This window comes from Mobula birostris, chromosome 10, assembly GCF_030028105.1.
Source record: "Mobula birostris isolate sMobBir1 chromosome 10, sMobBir1.hap1, whole genome shotgun sequence".
Classification (NCBI taxonomy): domain Eukaryota; kingdom Metazoa; phylum Chordata; class Chondrichthyes; order Myliobatiformes; family Myliobatidae; genus Mobula; species Mobula birostris.
In genome coordinates, this window is record NC_092379.1 from 36,700,502 (window position 1) to 36,722,517 (window position 22,016).

General features: G+C 44.6%; 1 long non-coding RNA gene across 1 annotated transcript in view; it reads right to left on the reverse strand.

The window, feature by feature from the left end:
* Nucleotides 1-12,540: 12,540 nt before the first annotated feature.
* The window catches only part of LOC140204475 (uncharacterized), a 37,658-nt gene continuing 28,182 nt past the window's right edge, over nucleotides 12,541-22,016 (reverse strand). The window contains exon 3 of the long non-coding RNA XR_011887636.1: nucleotides 12,541-13,372. This is a non-coding gene — a long non-coding RNA (uncharacterized lncRNA). The remainder of the gene's footprint in view (nucleotides 13,373-22,016) is intronic.

Sequence of the window (22,016 nt, forward strand, 5' to 3'; positions counted from 1 at the left end):
GAGGGGGATAGATAGAGTTGACTTGGATAGGCTTTTTCCGTTGAGAATAGGGGAGATTCAAACAAGAGGACATGAGTTGAGAGTTAAGGGGCAAAAGTTTAGGGGTAACAAGAGTGGGAACTTCTTTACTCAGGGAGTGGTAACTGTGTGGAATGAGCTTCCAGTAGAAGTGGTAGAGGCAGGTACAATTTTGTCATTAAAAAAAAGTTTGATAGGTATATGGACAGGAAAGGAATGAGGGTTATGGGCTAAGTGCAGGTAGATGGGACTAGGTGAGAGTAAGCATTCGGCACGGACTAGAAGGGCCACGATGGCCTGTTTCCGTGCTGTAATTGTTATATGGTTATATGGAAAGCAGGAGATTGCGGCTGAGAGGAAAAATGGATCACCCATGATCAAATGGCAGAGTAGACTTGATGGGCCAAGTGGCCTAATTCTGATCTGCATCTTATGCTCTTAACCACATTCTCTACTACCCCTTTATAATCCCTCCTCAATCCTATCGCCCTCTTTCTGATCCCACACCAGTTCCCCACTACCCACAACACAATTGTGTCGCGTTCTGGTTGCCTCAGGATTGGAAAGGTGCAGAGGAGGTTTGTAAACGTAACTTTGCTGGATCAAATAACAACAGTACAAAAAGATCGTTACTTATCTTTCCACCCGTTTAGTTCTTCGAGCTCAGCCGGTGAGTGAATTTGGACCTGACATCAGGGAGAGAACCTTTCTGATCTCCCCAGCAGTTCAACTAATTCACTGCCTGATGTCAGAATTGTCAGAGGTTATAAGGCCACCGATACAAAAGAACAATCAATTTGATAAGCATTCCAGCCAAGTCAATGGACTATGGATACAAAGAACAATCAGCTTGATAACCATTCCGGCCAAGTCAATGGACTATTGATACAAATGAACAATCAGTTTGATAACCATTCTCTTGGTTGACGTGCTAAGTCGTCTTAGGTGGGACGAATGATTTAATCTACGAGATGTAGATGATTTCAGCTGAGCTGACATCTTGTAGATGATTTACAGCTCAGCTCAAAGCAACCCCTCAGCTAAGTCAAGATTGGGAATTAAATATCCAAGGATATCAGGTTATACGGTATGATAGGCAGGAAGGTAAGGGAGGTGGGGTAGCGCTGTAAGGATGAGATCAGTGCGACAGTGAGAGACGATATAAGATCTAAGGAGCAGAACGTTGAGTCCATCTAGGTAGAGATTAGGAACAGTAATGGAAAAAAAATCCCTAGTGGGAGTTGTCGATCAGCCACCAAATAATCACATTACAGTGGCACAGGCAGTAAACAGAAATATCTCAGGCACGGGAGAATGGAACAGCAGTTATCATGGGAGACTAACTTGCACAGAGATTGGGTGAATCAAATTGGTCGAGACAGTCTTGTGGAGGACTTCATTGAACGCATAAATGATGGCTTTCTTGAACAGCGTGTTACTTAACCTGCAAGAGAATGTGTTATCTTAGATCTGGTCCTGTGCAATGAGAAAGGTAAGATTAGTGATCTTGTAGTTAGGGATCCTCTCGGAAAGAGTGATCACAGTATGACTCAGTTTCCCATACAAATGGAGGGTGCAAAAGTAGTCTGGGAACACAGGCTATATGGTGGGACTATTGAGGAGCAGTGGAAGACTTTCAAAGAGATTTTTCACGGTGCTCAACAAAAGTATATTCCAGTTAAAAGCACGGACAGTAAGGGTGGGGAGAGCCAGTCTTGGATAACTGAGGAAATTAAAGAAGGCGTCAAACTAAAAGCGTGTGAATAGAAAGCCTCCAAGAGTAGTGGGAAACTGGAAGACTGGGAAAATTTCAAACAGCAACAAAGACCCATCAAGCAATTAATAAAGAAAGGGAATAAGGAAAGAAAATAAACTAAAATTCTCTGGACTGTGGGCAGGTTCTGGTGGATTAGAAGATGGCGAATGTCACGCCACAGTTCAAAAAATGATGTAGGCTAATGCAGGTAACTACAGGTCAGTTAGTTTAACATCTGTAGTTGGAAAATGCTTGAAGCTATCATTAAAGAAGAAATAGCGAGGCATCTGGCAAGAAATGGATCCATCAGGCAGATGCAGCATGGATTCAGCAAGGGCAGATCCTGTTTGACAAACTTACTGGAGTTCTTTGAGGATATAACGAGCACAGTGGATAGAGGGGAACAGATGGACGTTATTTACTTGGATTTCTGGAAGGTGTTTGATAAGGTACTGCATAAAAGACTTATCCATAAGATAAGGATGCAAAGAGTTGGGGTGATGTATTAGCATGGATACAGGATTGGTTAACTGAAAGAAAGCAGAGTTCGGATGCATGGGTGTTACTCTGGTTGGCAATCAGTGGTGAGCAGTGGTGCCATATGGGTCGGTGCTGGGCCCGCAACTGTTCACAATATATATTAACCATCTCAAAGAGGGAACCAAGTGTAGTGTATCGCTTAAGTTTGCTGATGATACCAAATTGAGTGGAAAAGTAAATTGTGCAGAAGATACAGAGAGATACATATCGATAGGTTAAGTGAGTGGGCAAGGGTCTGGCAGATGGGGTACAATGTTGGTAAATGTGAGGTCATCCACTTTGTTAGGAAAAATAGAAGAGCAGATTATTATTTAAACGGTGAAAATTTCCAGCATACTGCTGTGCTGAGGGACTTGGGAGTACTTGTGCATGAATCACAAAAGGTTAGTTTGCAGGTGCAGCAGGCTATCACAAAAGCAAATGGAATACAGTATTGGCATTCATTACTAGAGGGACTGAATTGAAGAGCGGGGAAGTTATGCTGCAACTGTACAGGGTACTGGTGAGGCTGCACCTGGAGTACTGCATGCAGTTCGGGTCTCCATACTTGAGGAAGGATAGACTGGCTTTGGAGGCAGTTTGATGGTCAGGTTGGGATTGGTGCGGGGAGAGTAGAGGGCAGTGCATTCAGTGGAGGAGTGAAGGAGTGATGAATTCGATGTCCCGTCGGCAATTCGAGATGAGAAGATCCAGAGCAGGCAGAGAACCAGAGCGGGGAGTCCAAGGAGAGGAGGAGGTGAGTGAGGGTAATTTCAGAGATGTGAGAGCGGATCGTTTACACAGAGAGTGGTGGGTGCCTGCGGTGGTGGTAGAGATAGATGCATTAGAGATTTTTAAGAGACGTTTAGATAGGCACATGAATGTGAGGAAGATGGGAGGATATGGACATTGTGTAGGCAGGAGAGATGAGCTTAGTTAGCTAATTGATTACTAATTTAATTGTTCTGGCACAACATTGAGGGCCGAGGGGCCTGTTCCTGTACTATACTGTTGTATGTTCTATTAAAGGACTCCTGCCCTCAGCTGCAGGGATATCTTTGAAGGAACGTCGGAGGGTCACGCCAACGGGTCTTTTCACTGCTTTAGCCTTCAGCACAAGCAGGGCTTTGGTTCGGAGGTTGGGAACGTGAGCTGGATTTCAAGTTAACAACCAAACCTGTTGGCAGATGTTTGCCCTGGCCAGACAGCTTGGTGTCAGTGTGAGTGAGAGAGAGGATTCCAGTCTTTCTGCATGTAAGGATGTAATGCTGAGGCTTTATAAGGCAGTAGTGAGGCCTCACCTGGAGTCTTGTGTGCATTTTTGGGCCCCTTATCTCAGAAAGGATGGACTGACATTGGATGTTTGAATAGGCAGCTCAGGCAACGCATCACCAAATAATTAGATAGGGCGTCAAAGGTTAAAGGGAAAATGGGTTTGAGAGGGAAATGGATCAGCCATGATGAAACAGCGGAGCAGACTCGATAGTCTGAAAGGCCTAACTCTACTCCAATGTCTTCAGTTCTTCCGGTCTTTCATATGGAGGCTGTCCTCCAGTCCGCTGAAGGAGTCTGTTAATGAGCTAGGCCTGGAGGTTCTGCATTGGTCAGAATGGACCATGGATGTTGTGTCCTAGCTGTCTACATGATGTGAAAGCCAGGGAAGTACAACACGGAGAGCAAGTTGTTGCCCACACAGCAGGCTAGCTCTCTCCACGCAGCAGATGAATGCAAAGGAATGGCAGAGGTCGATAGTTTGGCATCAGCCCAAAGCAACTTGTTTTAAGGCGTCAGTAACCCACCTAGGTGCCTTCTCCTGTCAGTAGAAACGGTTCCACCAATCTTAGTAGCTCAGCCAGACGTGAAGGCCAGGAGCTGGACTTGGTTGTCAGAAGCCTGCCCTGCCGTGCGATGTAATCATGTCTGCTCTATGCTGACCACAATTCTTTTTTTCCTGTACTGGTTTACGTATTAATAAACAGCCAGTAGGTGGAGATTGTGTCTCTCTCAGTCCATCAGGGTCAAGCATATTTTGCTTCCAACCCACAACACACACACCAAGTGCTGGAGGAACTCAGCAGGTCAGGCAGCAACTCTGCTGAGGAATAAAGAGTCGATGTTTCAAACCGAGACCCCCTCATCAGGACTGGAAAGGAACTGGGAAGAAGCCAGAATAAGACTGGGAGGTGTTGGGAGCATGGAGGGAAGGACTTCAAGCTGGCAGGTGATAGGTGAGACCAGGTAAGGGGGAAGATGGATAAAGTTAGAAGCTGGAAGTGTTTAGGTCAGGGGTTCCCAATATCCTAAAACCACAAGATATGGGAGCAGAATTAGGCCATTAGTCTGCTCTGCATTTCATCATGGCTGATCCATTTTCCCTCTCAGCCCCAATCTCCTGCCTTCTCCCTTTATCCCTTCATGACCTGACCAACCTCTGCCTTAAATATACAAAAGTACTCGGCCTTCACAGCTGACTGTGGCAATAAATGCCACAGATTCACCACTCTCTGGCTAAAGAACTTTCTTCTCATCTTCCTATTCATCTCTAAAAGGACACCTCACTATTATGAGGATGTCCTCTGGTCTTAGACTCCCTACCATAAGAAACATCCTCTCCACATTCACTCTGAGACCCCTTGCTTAATTGTACTGGTCCATGGCAAGTAAAAGGTTGGGAACCCCTGGTAGAGGTGGAAGAGTTAAAGGGCTGAAGGAGGAGGAATCTGATGGGAGAGGAGAGTGGGCCATGGGAGAAGGGGGATTAGGAAGGGAAGAGGGTGAAGATGGGAAGGTCTTCATTGAGTTCACAACATCCAATCTGCTCTGGTACCACAGTATTTATGTGGGCTGTCCTGCTGAGACTCTGGACAATGTTGGCCCCTCCAGGACATTGACAGTTGGGTAATTCAGTGACGAAAGGGCTGACGAACACAGAGGTGTGTATTGGCGATGTAATACGGCTGTCTGAAGCCAGCTTGATAGTGAACCTTGGAAAAAATGAGTTCGGCCACACGAAGGTCACTTACCTGGGAATTGTGGTGACACAGGGGCAGCTGGCGGCGATGCAAGCTACGGTGCAGGCTATCGCTGACATCCCAACCCCGACAGACAAGAGGACCCTCAGAAGGCTCTTGGAGATGGTGGGGTACTGTAGGAAGTTTTGCAGTAACTCTGCGGTTACCACCCCTCCCCCTCCGACTAAGCCCTTGCGAGAGAAAACTAAGTCGGAATGGGACGACCCTTGTTATTGTGGTCCGGGACGAAACCCAATGAGAGGTACATTGATCGCAATTCATCAGTGTTTTTGGCCACTATGAAGTTTGCTAAGTTGGAGCCTGGTAAGAGGGATTATTAATAACACATATAAAAGGAACAGAAAATGTGATGGCTGACTGTCTGTCAGGTGTTGACAACTTCAAACTCGCTGTATTAGCCAAATAGCTGATAAAGATGTATATCTGTGTGTACCAAATAATGTATTCATGTTTGTAATTTTTACCCCCGGTAAAAATCCTTAAAGGGGGGAAGTGTGACAAGAATACACATAGATTAAGATGTAGCTGTCCTGTGCTGGCACCAGTGGGATCAGTAGTTGGTCTGCCACCTGTCTTCAGGAGAGAGAGAGATAAGGAAAACAATGGAGCAGCATTGGGAGATGTGTAATGAAGGGACGGGAGAGAGAGTAACAGAAGGAGAGAGCTGTCAAGATCGGCTCCCCCTTTGAACCCTGAACTGTTTGAAGTGATGGACAGGCGATACCCCAGCAGGGGGATAAAAAGGGACAGGTTCACTAAGGCAGCACACACACGACACCCGAGGTAACGAGACCCTGGAAGCGGTGCGTCTCTCACAAGTCGGTGGGAAGTTTTGGAAGGCCGGTTGCGGGACCAGGCCATAGACGCACAGGGCGGAAAGGCATGATCGGCGGGAACCTGGTGTGTGTCCACCCTTGCCTGGGTGCCGGGTTCACCGCAGAGAAACGATCGTATCTCGAAACGGAGGGGGTCACGGTCAGTGACCTCAGATGACATCACAAAGGGCTCGCCCGAAAGCTGACTGCGAAGGTCTGTGTGTGGAAGCCCTTTTGAATATTCATTCATTTTGCTCTCTCTCTCCTTCCCTCCACTGTCTGCGAACTGAACTGAACTAAACTGAACTGAACTTTGCGTCACTTTGAAACTGGGCATTTACCCCTAGACAACGATAGAGCTTGATTGATCCTGTTATCTTAATTCTGTGTACATGCATGTTTATCATTGCTGAACTGTTGCATTCATTATCCTTTTGATTAGAGTACTGTGTTGCTTGTTTCTTTAATAAAACTTTCTTAGTTCTAGTAATCCAGACTCCAACTGAGTGATCCATTTCTGCTGGTTTGGCAACCCAGTTACGGGGTACGTAACAAAGACCAGTGGTCCCCAATCACTGGGCTGTGGACCGGTACCGGGCCGCGAGGAAACGATATGATTTGGCGATATGAGTCAGCTTCACCTTTCCTCATCCCCCCTCACCCACTGCTGAGCTTGAACACACGCGAGGTCATTACCCGCGCGTCATCCATGTCAGCACAGGAAGAAGATCAACTCCTCGAGCTTGCAAATGAAGGCGGACTTAAAAGTATGTTTGACATAACATCTCTGTCGGCATTCTGGATCAAAGTCAAGGCTAAATATCCTGAGATAGCCACAAAAGCACTGAAAACGGTGCTTCCATTTCCAACATATCTCTGCAATGAATGCAACAAAAACTAAATTGCAGAATAGACTGGACATAGGGAACCCACTTCGAGTATCGCTGTCTCCCATCACCCCTCGATATGACCGTGTTGTTGAAGGGAACAAGTTTTCAGCCCAGGGCTCCCACTGATTCAGCGATATTTGTGTGTTGCAATTAATTTATATGCGGGGAAATATGTGCTGTGTGTTTAATATCCAAATGTTACTTAAAATGTTATGATGCTATTGACTTATAAGTGACTTATATAACCATATAACAATTACAGCAAGGAAACAGACCATCTCTGCCCTTCTAATCTGTGCTGAACGCTACTCTCACCTAGTCCCACCGACCTGCACTCAGCCTATAACCCTCCATTCCTTTCCTGTCCATATACCTATCCAATTTAAGGTTAAATGATCATATCGAACCTGCCTCTACCACTTCCACTGGAAGTTCGTTCAATACTTACTTCAATCTCCCCTGTCCTCCCCTATAATTGACTTATTCATGCAAGGAAGATATGCGCTGTGTGCTTAATATTAAATTTGTTAGATAAACCCTTTTAGAAATGAAATTCAGTGTATTAGCCACTTATCACCTATATTCCGGTCGTGATTAACACCCCGCCCCCGTACAGAATCGCCAAAAACGATTTGTAGAAAAAAAATCGGCACGTACACGCATGCGCAAGTCACGCATGCGCACTGGTGCCCACGCAAGTCTTCATGGTCATTGTAGCCTATCTCGAGGTAAACACAACGTATCCGTTGGTAACCCTACACCCCACCCCTCCACCAGGTCGGCCAGTCCGCAAGAATATTGTCAATAAGAAACCGGTCCGCGTTGCAAACTAGGTTGGGGACCCCTGCTGTACAGTTGTGTTGTTAGCAGAACCGCAGATATTACATTTATTTTTCTGATCTTCGACATGAAAATATATTAAGAATGCATGGATTACTGATTCCTTCAGTATCTCTTCTGGCCACTGCCTGCCACTTGAAAACATACTTATTCTTACTCAAATCCTACAATTCCTAGCCGTTTGTCTACTTGCACATGCAGAGGAGTTGTTAGGCTGGAAGATAGACAAGTATGGAGAGGGAGGAGTTCAAATCAAGATTTTGTTTTTATAAGTTTTTAAAGAGTAAAGTCCTGTCAGAATATGTTAACCTGGGTCTCATTAATTCTGATCCATGTTTATGCCAATAAAATTAGAATTTGAACTTGGACATTGCACCTTCGGCTCTCTAAAATCTCACATGGTCGAATAAAGCAGTTGAAAGCAGCTATAAGTGTACGAAATGCAAACGAGACCAATCACTATTGTCAATTGTTTTAGCCTGCAAAGTCGATCACGTTCGAAAGGACTATCGGTTCCCTTTTCATGAAATGAAACATGGTCATAATGCTTTTGATGTGAGGTCAATTCATCTGAGAAGCCAGGTTAACCCTCAACACATTTCCCAATACCAAAAGTAATGGGTTCACAGTGAGGGATAAACTTGGACAACGATCTGAGATCTCTTAAGTTTGGAAGAAGGCAAATGTAAAAAGAAAATACAAACGCTTCGAAAATGTCAGCAGTCTTTCAGATAGAAATCACCTATGTAATTAGATTAGTTAGTGGGAAGTCAGAAGATTCGGCAGTTTCTGAGAAATAGCAGACGGCAGCTGAAAAGCCATAGGGAGAGAAAAGTTGAAATGTGAAGGAATCTACTCAATGACACAAAGAGGATGTCAACAGTATTTTGTTTTTGTCAGATATACAAAGATTACAAGGAAAGCGAGAGTAGATATCAAATTCCCGAAAATGACACTGGAACGGTAGTAATGAGGGACGAGAAAATGGCGGAAGAACTGATTAAGTACTTTGCAGTATCTTCACTGTAGAGGACACTAGCAGCACACCGTATGGTCGGAAGTGTCAGAGGGAATACGTGAACGTAGTTGCTATTATTAGGAAGAAGGTGCCCAGGAAGTTGTAAGGTCTGAAGGCAAGTAAGTTACCTGGACCAGATGGACTACACCCCAAGGTTCAGAGGAGGTACCTGAATAGTTTGTGGAGTAATAATAATCTTTCAAGAATCACTACATTCTGGTATAGTTGCAGAGAAATGCAGAATTGCAAATGTCACTGCACTCTTCAAGAAGTGAGCGAGGGGGAAGAGAGGAAATTATAGGCTAGTTACCTTGACCTCAGTGGTTGGGAAAACTTTGGAGTCGCTTGTTCAGGAAGAGGTTTCAGGGTACCAGAGGCATGGTAAAATAGACATGGGTTTCTTTATGGGAAATCTTGCCAGGCAAATCTTATGGAATTATTTGGCGAAATACCAAGTAGGACAGGCAAAGCAGAAACGGTGGATGTTGTGGATTTGATTTTCAGAAGGCCTTTGACAAGGTGCCGCACATGAGGCTGCTAAGCAATTAAGAACCCATGGTACTACAGAGAAGATTCTAGCATGGGTAGAACATTGGCAGATTGACAAGAGGCAAAGAGTGTGAATAAGCAAAACCTCTTCCGATTGGTTGCCGATGACTGGTGGTGTTGCACAGTGGTCAATGTTAGAACCACTTATTTTTACGTTCTACTTCAATGATTTGAAGTGATGGTTTTGTGGCCAATTTTGCAGATGACACAAAGATAAGTGGACGGGCAAGTAGTGTTGAGGAAGCAAAGGGGCTGCAGGAAGACTTAGACAAATTAGGAGAATAGGCAAAGAAGTGGCAGATGGAATACAGTGTCGGGAAGAACATGATCATGAACTGTGGTAAAAGGAATAAAAGCGTAGACTAAAAGGGGAGAAAATTCAAAAATCCGAGGTGAAAAGGGACTTGGAAGACCTCGTGCAGGACTCCCTAACGGTCTTGCTGGTTGAGTCTGTGATTAGGAATGTAAATACAATTTTAGCATTCATTCTGAGAGGACAAAAAGAGAAATAAGAAACATATCACGCTGGGAATTTATAAGGGACTGGTGACACCACACTTGGGAGTCCCGTGAGCAGTCTTGGGGCCATTATCAAAGAAAGAATGTACTGCCGTTTGACTGGTTTCCAAGAAGGTTCAGGAAAACGCAAAAATGATTCCGGAAATGACAGGCTCGCCATATTAGTGCCGTTTGACGTCTCTGGTCATGTAGTCGCTGGAATTTCAAGGATTAGACGGGGGTGGTGTGGTTAGTGTAATTTCATTGAAAGCTATCGAATGTTGAAAGGCACAGATGGACTGGGATTGGAAAGGATGTTGCCTCTATCTGGGATAGTCTAGCACCGACGTGCACAGGTTCAGAATAGAGGGACGTGCATTTACAACGGAGATGAGGGGGTTTTCCTTTAGCCTCAGAGTTGTGAATATGTTGAATTCATTAGCACAACACAGGCGACTGTGGAGGCCAGGTCATTCGGTGTAGATAAGGCGGAAGTTGCTAGGTTCCTGTTCAGTCAAATGCTGAAAAGTTACAGGAGAGGGCAAGAGAATGGAATTGAGAAGAAAAGCGATAAGCAATGATCAAATGGCAGAGCAGTGGCCCAATTCAGCTCCTATGTCTTTTGCTTTTATGGTCTTAAGGTAACGAAAGGACAAAAAAAAAACAATTTCTACAGCTAAAAAATGCTGAGGAAGGATATCCCTAATAAAAAGAGATTACCTTTGGTATATTTAACAGGTCCGTTAATACCTGACGAGAGAGAAAGAGAGCTATCGCTTCATTCCGATGGTGTTTCATTAGAGCTGAGGGGGGAAGGCTGGCCAGAAACAGGGGGAATTATTGAAATCATGCATGGTTCTATCATAGAACATAGAACATTACATCCTTATATAAAGACCCTTCAGCCCACAATGTTGTGCTGAACTATTTAAACTGACAATCAAATGACTAACCGATCTGTTCTGCCTACAGAATGTGAATATCCTTCTATTTCCCTCACATTCATGTGCCTGTTGAAATGTTGCTTAAAAATCCCTAAGGTGTCGGACTGTACCATCAACCCAGAAAGCTCATTCCAGGCACCACCCAGTCTCCGTGTAAAATATTGCCCCTCACATCTCCTTTGAGATTACACTTCTATCCGAATGCAGGCCCTAGGAAAGAGATAGTCTGTCTACTCTATCTATGCATCCAATGATCTTATAACCTCCATTGCGCGTGCCTTCTGATCTAGATAGCATCTTGGTAAACTTCTTTTGCACCCTTTCCAAAGCCTCGACATCTTTTCCGTAATGGGGCAACCAGAAATGTATGGAATATCCAGATGTGGCCCGACAGTCGCAGCATAACCTCTTGACTTTTGAACTCAATGCCTCGACTAATAAAAGCAAGTGTTCCGTAAGCCTCCTGAACCACACTGTCAAGCTGTGTAGCTACTTTCCGGTATCTACGGACTTCGACCCCAAGATCCCTCTGCTCATCAAGATTGCTAAGATTGCCCTTGACAGTATTATCTCTTTCCATTTGGACTACCAAGGTACAGGATTTGTCCCGGTTAACCTCCATCTGCCATTTCTCCACCCATACGTACAATTGATCTATTACTCTCTGTATTTTTTTGCCAGTCAACTACACTATCCACAACAGCACCAATAAAGATAGAGAGGGAGATAAAAGGAGAGGTGTGTTGTCAAATCAGCGACAATGTCACAGTTGCTCTCAGTGAGGAAACATTAGAGGGTTTATCCACTCAGACTACTAGACTAGACATTAATGTTAACGAAGGTGCAAACACTCAGGTGGCTTTGTACTACCCGCTTCCTATTAGCGAACTAGAGTTTGAGCATATAGATACTGAGATATGCACAGGTAAATATGGGGAAGATCGAAAAGCAACACGTTTGTTGCTGTGGGTGACTTTAGCATCTCCAATATTAACTGCAACATCCTCAGTGCAAGGACTTCACGCTTGGCGGAATTCATTACGTACATCCACGAGGGTTGCATATATCAACATATCGACAGTCCATGAACCGGGTAGAGGGGAGGGGTGAGGTAGGATCTGCTGTAGGGAAATGAACCTAGCCAGGTGACTGTTAATTCAGTGGGAAAACATATAAGGATCTGGGAATCCTTAGTTTAAGCAATGCATTAAAATGCTGGAGTAACAGAGCGGGTGAGGCAGCATTAAAAGTGGGAAATGTACAGTCAAGGCTTAGGGCTGCGACGAATCTCGACTGTTAGTTTCCAGATGAAAACAGGCCTGGAACCAATCCCTAAGGAACTCCATTATGCATCGACCTCCAGTCTGAAACGTAAACTCACACCATTGTCCTCTGCTTCCTACCATCAATCTAATTTTGTATCCAACCAGCTGAATCTTCCTGGAAGCCTTTCGATCTACTTTTCCATAACAACTTTTACGGGCTTCACTATTTCAAAGGTATCACTAAATCACTGAAGCTCACTTCTCTATAGGTCTGCTCTCCTCAAAAGCTGAAATCTCTGTTCAAAAAACAAAGTGGATTTCACAGATGACGAATCATATTTTACTAATCTGCACAATTATCTTTGCTCTATCTAGCTTGAAGGTTCAGTCATAGTCATACTTTATTGATCCCGAGGGAAATTGGTTTTCGTTACACTTGCACCATAAATGATTAAATAGTAGTAAAACCATAAATAATTAAATAGTAATATGTAAATTATGCCAGGAAATAAGTACAGGACTAGCCTATTGGCTCAGGGTGTCTGACCCTCCAAGGGAGGAGTCGTAAAGTTTGATGGCCACAGGCAGGAATGACTTCCTATGACGCTCAGTGTTGCATCTCGGTGGAATGAGTCTCTGGCTGAATGTACTCCTGTGCCCAGCCAGTCTATTATGTAGTGGATGGGAGATATTGTCCAAGATGGCATGCAAGTTGGACAGCATCCTCTTTTCAGACACCACCGTCAGAGAGTCCAGTTTCTTCCCCACAACATCACTGGCCTTATGAATGAGTTTGTTGATTTTGTTGGGTTTGTTGAGTTTGTTAACCTGTACATGCGATAGGTTTGTTGTTGTGCCCGAAGTGATTAGCTGTATCTCCGTAGATTAGTTGTCTGTTAATAAAGGACGATCAAAATGCTCTTATCTTTGTTCCGGCTTCCAGAGAATGGAGTGTTGGGGCAGAATTTCTCTTTGTTCCAACGAGGATATATAAAGATATTTTTCGAATGGAGAGGTTATATAATAATATGATTTTGTAAAAAAAAAGTACGTGATGTATTTCTGCCGATTTGTAAGGAGTTGTGAAACGCAGACATTGATGCATATTGCAGTAAATTAATACAGCCATTTCTTCTACCATAAAAAAATCAACCATATGCTTTATGGCATTTACTGCCTTTTATTCGCCTTGTAGCTCTTTCTCGCCTTGAACTATCATTCACGGCCTCTGTAGTACGAAATAGATCATCAGTTAGTCAAATGAAATATTTGTCCGACAAATATTAGGGATGGCTGCTGTCATTACATTATTAGAGAAATATATCCAACTTGGCCATTTCACAACAATTTCATTCTAATATTTTTATCCCTGTATTTGCAGAAGTGGTTTTGTGATCGAAGATAAAAGTTTCTGGTTCACATTTAACACAAGACAAGTTATATTTAAAACAATGTTGCACATTCGTGGTTGAATTAGCTTCATCCATTATTTCATACATTTACCTATTATATTTACTAGATATTGTACCGTGGTTTTCAGCTGTTCCCTGAACTTTCTCTGAGTGACTGCAGAGATAAATGTGTTTGTGCAGCAACTTAATAGTTGGAGCGTATTGACAGTTTCAATAAATATAGACTTGGGATCACTGTAACCGCTAACTTGATGGTCATTGGAAATTCTCTCATATAGGAACTGTAACAAATGTGTCATCCACAATAGTATGGAACTGCCTGAAACGGCGAAGAGTAACACAATAGACTTCCTCCTGCTCTCCATCCCTGCGTCAGTCTGATTGTTCCCACTGTTTTGGACTTGGAGTGTCTTCCGGGCTCTACTAGCTTCTAAAATGTGTCTGACAGTGAGGAGATTGAGCAAAAGGATCAAAAGGAATGGGAAACAAGGAGTGAAGAGGTGGTCGAACCAATCATAAACGCCCCACAATAGAGAAGTATAACGGACAGCTTTCAGTTTGCAATACCATGGTACATTGTTAATTATATAGCTGGGTTCATGAATGAAGTAGCATGGAATATTGATAAAACAACTAAGTAAACAAACAGTTGCTATGACCACAGATGCCGTTTTGTCGGTGCAATACTTCGCCTTCAGTTTCTGGCAACAAATGGCGACAAAACGGTCAGAGGTGAAAGCGACGGTTAACCAAACAGAACTGACCCTGGCTGCATAGGTTATTGCAATAATGGCACTACACACTGGGGTGATGGAGAAGAAACTTCCTGGGAAATAAATGCCACAAATGCGGTTGATAATCACAGCGGTAATAATGAGGAGCAAATCCGTTACTGCCATGGAGACCAAATAGCGAGTGATGCATTTAGAGAGGCCACACTTCCCGCGGGACAGGATCAGAATCGCCACCAAATTAGCTTTAGGGAAAAGAAAGGGAGACACGGATGTTTATACCATAGACTGTCAACAGCAGCAGTACATAGACAAGAAAAATATACATTTTAGAACTCTGACACGTAAAACGCTCATGGTAATATGAAAATGGAAAAGTTTAAGTTAAATAAGTTAGGTTAGAGAACGCATATGCATGAACTGGCATTCTCATAGGAAAAGTCATAAATACGAGTCGCTTCAACACTCGAGCCCACTCAGTCGAAATCATTGCTTATTATCCACATTTTTGTCATTTTCCTGCTCGCCTCTATATTCGTAATACGCAGTAAAAACACCGGTGTGTGTTTCGGATGATTCAATGACTGAGCCTGCATGCTGCGCTGAATTAATTCAGCATATTTATTTCCATACTGGTTATAAATGACCTCATGATATTTGGAGATTATGTTCCTGGTTTCGAAACACCTCGCCCTTCCCGGCCCCGACTAATAGCATCTTACACTGCCAAAGTACACTTGCTTTTTTTTCCAGAGCTACTCATTTATTAGGTAGGGAAACCAAGACGATGAATAAAACTCCAGTTAAGGTCTGAGGGAGGCCTCGCATAATTTGAACAAATCAGAGTTCGTCCGGTACTAGAACTTTCTTGTAATGTCTGCTTATACAAGGATCGCCCTTCCCGATGACATGACTTGTGTTCCAGGACAACGAGGTTCCAATTAACTGAAAAAAGACCAATCTTTGGGAAACTAAAACAACATGTTTTGGAATTAGATCACTTCAAATTTATCTATATTATATTCTATCTTCTATTTACTTTTAGAATTATTCAGAGATGTAATTTACTGACACATTTACTTGAATTTACCTTGCAAGCTTTCCGAGAATTGATGTTGAGCAGTGAGGAATTCAATTGGGAATTACACAAATCTGAGATCTTACTATATATAGTTTTCCACAGAAATCTTACATCAGTTTAAAAAAATCCGGTTTTATTATATCCTACTGATGTATAGCCTCGTCGCTAGCACAGTTTAATAATAGGTCTTTAGTTTTCGTTGCTGTGTGAAAGTCCGAGACACCGAGTAACGCAGGCTTACCCGTTTTCCAGTAGCAAAATATGAAAATCCAGAAATTTTAGTCCTGGGAAAAAGCCCCTGATCATCCACACGATCAATGACACTCATCATCTTATACACCTCTATCAGTCCACCTCTCATCCTCCATCGCTCCCAGGAGAAAAGGCCAAGTTCACTCAACCTATTCTCATAAGGTACGCCTTCCAATCCAGGCAACATCCTTGGAAACCTCCTCTACATACCCTCTATAGTACCGACATCTTTCCTGCGGTGAGGTAACCAGAACTGAGCACAATACTCTAAGTGAGGTCTGATGAAGGTCTTACATACCTGTAGCATTATCTCACGTCTCTAACTCATTCCCACGGTTGATGAATGCCAACATACCACAGGCCTTCTTAACAATACTGTCAAAGTGAGCAGCAGCTTTGAGTGTCCTATGTGACCGCAAGATCTCTCAGATAGAAACATAGAAAATAGGTGCAGGAGTAGGCCATTCGGCCCTTCGAGCCTGCACCGCCATTTATTATGATCATGGCTGATCATCCAACTCAGAACCCTGCACCAGCCTTCCCTCCATACCTCCTGATCCCCGTAGCCACAAGGGCCATATCTAACTCCCTCTTAAATATAGCCGTTGAACTGGCCTCAACTGTTTCCTGTGGCAGAGAATTCCACAGATTCACCACTCTCTGTGTGAAGAAGTTTTTCCTAATCTCAGTCCTAAAAGGCTTCCCCTTTATCCTCAAACTGTGACCCCTCGTTCTGGACTTCCCCAACATCGGGAACAATCTTCCTGCATCTAGCCTGTCCAATCCCTTTAGGATTTTATAGGTTTCAATTAGATCCCCCCTCAATCTTCTAAATTCCAACGAGTACAAGCCTAGTTCATCCGGTCTTTCTTCATATGAAAGTCCTGCCATCCCAGGAGTCAATCTGGTGAACCTTCTTTGTACTCCCTCTATGGCAAGGATGTCTTTCCTCAGATTAGGGGACCAAAACTGCACACAATACTCCAGGTGTGGTCTCACCAAGGCCATGTACAACTGCAGTAGTACCTCCCTGCTCCTGTACTCAAACCCTCTCGCTATAAGTGCCAGCATACCATCTGCCTTTTTCACTGCCTGCTGTACCTGCATGCCCACTTTCAATGACTGGTGTATAATGACACCCAGGTCTCATTGCACCTCCCCTTTTCCTAATCAGCCACCATTCAGATAATAATCTGTTTTCCTATTTTTGCCACCAAAGTGGATAACTTCACATTTATTCACATTAAATTGCATCTGTCATGAATTTGCCCACTCACCCAACCTATCCAAGTCACCCTGCATCCCCTTAGCATCCTCCTCACAGCTAACACTGCCGCTCAGCTTCGTGTCATCCGCAAACTTGGAGATGCTGCATTTAATTCCCTCATCCAAGTCATTAATATATGTTGTAAACAACTGGGGTCCCAGCACTGAGCCTTGCAGTACCCCACTAGTCACTGCCTGCCATTCTGAAAAGGTCCCGTTTATTCCCACTCTTTGCTTCCTGTCTGCTAACTAATTCTCTATCCACATCAATACCTTACCCCCAATACCGTGTGCTTTAAGTTTGCACGCTAATCTCCTGTGTGGGACCTTGTCAAAAGCCTTTTGAAAATACAAATATACCACATCCACTGGTTCTCCCCTATCCACTCTACTAGTTACATCCTCAAAAAATTCTATGAGATTCGTCAGACATGATTTTCCTTTCACAAATCCATGCTGACTTTGTCCGATGATTTCACCGCTTTCCAAATGTGCTGTTATCACATCTTTGATAACTGATTCCAGCAGTTTCCCCACCACCGATGTTAGGCTAACCAGTCTATAATTCCCCGGTTTCTCTCTCCCTCCTTTTTTAAAAAGTGGGGTTACATTAGCCACCCTTCAATCCTCAGGAACCAGTCCAGAATCTAATGAGTTTTGAAAAATTATCACTAATGCATCCACTATTTCTTGGCCTACTTCCTTAAGCACTCTGGGATGCAGACCATCTGGCCCTGGGGATTTATCTGCCTTTAATCCTTTCAATTTACCTAACACCACTTCCCTACTAACAGGTATTTCACTCAGTTCCTCCATCTTACTGGTCCCTCTGTCCCCTACTATTTCTGGAAGATTATTTAATAATCAACATTGCCAAGAGTCTTACCATTACTATTATATTCTGTCTTCAATTTTGGCCTACCAAAATGAACCACTTCACACATCTGGGTTGAAGTACATCTGCCACTTCACAGCCCAGTTCTGCATCCTATCGATGTCCCGTTGTAACCATTGCCAATCCTCCAGACTATCGACAACACCCCCAACCTTCGTGTCATCAGCAAACCTACCAACCCACCTTTCTACTTCTTCATCGAAGTCATATATAAAAACCACAAAGAGGACACAAAAATCACAAATCTCAGGGCTTCATGACTGTCCGCTTTTCAATACGCCAAGGACACAGCCTGGAAGAATAGCGTGCCTTCAGGGTGCCGGAATTTCATAGCTCTGGAGGCAGGCAGATGTGAGGTCGGTGTCACCGCCTAATGTGCTGTGGAAGATCGAAAGCAGAGAGCTGGCTGCTGTCTATGTGACCAGAGACCAGACTTCCTTGGACACAGAACTCGGGGAAAAAATGACGCAAAACACCTTTAACACCATAAATCTGTGAGTCATTTTGTTATGTTTCCCCTCTCTCAGTGAAACTGGGACACCTGCTATTCCCTTATTAGGGAGAGACAGAGAGCCTGTGACTTCGCGAATTACAGGGCGAAGGAGAAGTCTTCGGGGGTACTGAAATTCTGTGTCTTTATTACTGCTTTGCTGCACGTTTGACTGCTCCGTGAAGGGAGCAGATGCTTTTTTTATGCTAGCGATTGCGTTGCTTTGCTGCTGCTTATGCGTGGGTGGGGAAAGTTCGGGGACTTTGAAGTTCTAACATTTAAATATCATTCACTCTTTGGGACAATGCTCTGTTTTCGTGCATGCTTGTGAAGAAAAAAATTTTCATGATGTACGTATATTGTATACATGTCATGGTCCGGTCCGTGAAGGTCGCATTCCAGTTCACAGTCCGGTCCATGGTTCCTTATTCCAGGTTTTCCAGTTTTCCCTTGTCCTGTTGTGTGCCTCAATCCAGGCACATGATTCCCATTTTTGGTTGGCTACATAAACAGCTCCTGGGTTCAGCTTCAGTTGCTTGACTGTTCCTTCCCCATCCTTCTGTAGCCTCGCCTGCTACCTTCGCCTGCAACGCCGTCATGTTCAACCGCCAGGGCAAGACTGGGGCCTTGCTGTGACTAGATAAAGAACTATCTTTCTTTGTTTGGAACTGTCTCTTTGTGTCCAAGCCTTCGCTAGGTAGGTCTGGCTGTTTGCCGCTACCTTGTGTTGGGAACCATCTCTTCGTGCTCTTGCCTCCGCTGGGTAGATCCAGCTGTTTGCCGCTGCCTTGTGTTGGGAACCATCTCTTCGTGCTCTCGCCTCCGCTGGGTAGATCCAGCCGTTTCCCACTACCTTGAGCTCTGCGTTCCTGTTCTCCCTCGACCAAGGCTGAGTTCTTGTTCTCCCTCGAACAAGGATCTGCATTCCTGTTCTCCCTCGAAAATAGCACCGAATGGCTGGCACACCATTCCTAAGTTGGAAAAAATAGCTCCTAATTTTAGCCAAATCCAAAACACTTCTTTATGAAGCTTGGATGTGGGCTATGTGCGGGATATATTACACGGGAGGGTATCTTTGTACAATTTCATTGCCAGGGAACTACACGAAAGATGCAGTGTTATCACTTTTAGTAGCAATAATTTAAAGGCAGGTTGTTAAATAAACAGCGAAAGATTATGTAATGAAAATGCAAACAGCCTTTGGTATCCTTGCGCACTGGGTTAAGAATGATATCGGCCAAATGTGGACAAATTTGCAAAGGTAAATAGGTATCTTGGTTGGTATGGTCCGGTTTGGCCAAAAGGCCCGTATCTCTGCTGTATAGCACTATGACTCTAGTCAGTGACAACGGATATACAGAACTAGAAGGCGAATAAGGATGAAAATGCTAAGTCCAAATGACGAGAAAATTTGAGTCCAGAAGTAGGGATAGAGGTTTTCATAAGTACACCATGATTACAGTGTTTACTGCAGGTCTCCCTGTCTGAGAAAAGTGTTCAAAATCGGGATTATAGCAAAGGTTCGCCAGGTTTATTCCTGGGCTGACAAGACTGATGTCCGTCAAGGGATTGATTCGATTCGATTCGATTCATATTCGCAAAAGAACGAGAGAGGGGTCTCGTGGAAATCTCGTTATATATAATCACGAAAGCGGGGCTTTTCACCCACCTCGTCAGAAAGTGATGACAATCTGTCCAGATAGCCTGCATTTCTTCTGCACAAGACTCACATTCCTGCATGTCTTTCCTGTAACCTGCCCATGAGCTTTCCAAATGTTCTACTTCGTTTCTTCATCCACCATAGTCTCTGCATTCTCGTTCAAGACAGCCATTACCGTCTATCAGGAAAACCCTGGTCATCGACTTTCAATTAAAATCCTCCTCCTCCCATCTGTGGCAACGAATACCGCAGATTCGCTGCCTCCAGGTTAAAGGAATTTCTCGTCTTTCCTGTTTTAAATGGATATTCCTCTGTTCTTTTCGAAGCACAGTAGCATAGCGGTTAGCGTAACTCTCTTACAGCAACAGCCACCGGGATTCTACCTTCTCCAGGAGGCCGTGTTTCCTTCAGATTATGTGGGATGCCCCGCCCGCCCCCCGCTTAACCAGGGGTACACAAAAACGATAGGAGGTTGGATCTGCACCCGGGTTCGGGGGACAGAAGGGAATGTTGTCTGACTCACGAGGGTCCCCCTTTCTACTGGTCAACCCTCCCTTTTGGCCGAAGGGAACAGGTAGCACGGAAGTGGCGGGACTGGCCGCAATAGAGACATTTCCCCGCTCTCAATTTCCGGAGTCGCTCTGTGAGAGAAAGGCGGTTCCGTCCCAGCTGCATGGGTTCCTCTCCTGGGTGGTGGAAACGGCTGGACTGGGAGCTATTCCAGGAGAGGGAGGGGAAGAGAGGCTAGGGCTGGTGGGAGACGGTAAAGAGTGTCGTGGAGTTGCTAAAGGGAGTGGACGACCAGTTCTCTCCCTATGGCGTTCTCGAAGACAATTGTCCAACCGGGTGGCTAGGGAGATCAAACAATCCAGGCTGTTGGTGTCATCCCTTGCCGCCAACTCGTCTTTCACCATGTCGCTGAGGCCTTTCTAAAATACCCCTTGGAGTGCCTCATCATTCCACCCCGAGTCAGCCACTAACATCCGGAAATCCACGGAATAGGCGGCAACACTGTGTGAGCGCTGACGGAGAGTGAGTAGTCGCTTAGCGGCATCTTTACCACGGACAGGGTGGTGAAAGCTCCTTCTCATTTCTGTGATAAAGGTGGGGAATGAAGAGCAGTTAGCCGGTTGATTATCCCAGATAGCTGTAGCCCACACTAAGGCACTTCCCCGCTACAACCCATATAACCCATCTTTGACGTCTGTGGAGTACTTGGATGACTGCTGTTCGAACACCAAGGAGCATTGCAGAAGGACGGCCCGGCACTTCCCCAAATCCGCAGCATAGTGTTCTGGTTCAGGTATGTGTGGCTCTCTTGGCGGTGGTGTTACCGACACGTAGGGGGTTGCCACTTCCGGCTGTCTGGGCTGGGCTGACAGAGTTCCAGGAGTGGATCGGGTAAGATGAACGGATACTCGGTCCACCTGGTCACTGATCTTCTTTACGTCAGCAGACAGGGAACGGAGGTTCTCCATGACATCCCAGAGAAGTTGATCGTGCAGATCCAGTTGGGAGCCCTGGCTGGCGAGGGCTTGTTGCAGGGTATTCGTGTCCGCTGGGTCCATAGTGGCCAGATGGTTCTGTTGCAAGGAGCGACTACAGCGAACCCAAGTGCAGGACACAGGCACGGAGATTAAGGTAGGATGCTTACACGGGCGTAAACGCCGAACAGCAAACAGCAGGGATCTTGACACGGAGCCCTGATATGGAGCCTTGACTCAGAGAGACGGAGTTTCATAGATAAACCTTGAAATTGCAGCTAACTTAGAACAAACAGTTCTAAGCGGTCGGGAAACGTTAGTTATCACACAGGAAAAAGACCACGATCTGGTAACTCGGTTTTGTAACGCCGGGGGGTTCTTATACTGCAGGTCCTGATGGAAACCAGGTGTGTCATCATGAAAGAAAATTAGAAGTAATTGGGAAATTAACGGTCAGAACCATGGCACAATTAAAGGAAATTAGAGGAAACTAGGGAATAAACAATCCGGACCGTGACAATATAACATTCCTCACGTTCATCTTCAATCACTGCATTTACTTGTTTCATTTTATTCCTATTTCTGCAACAGTGTGAAAAGT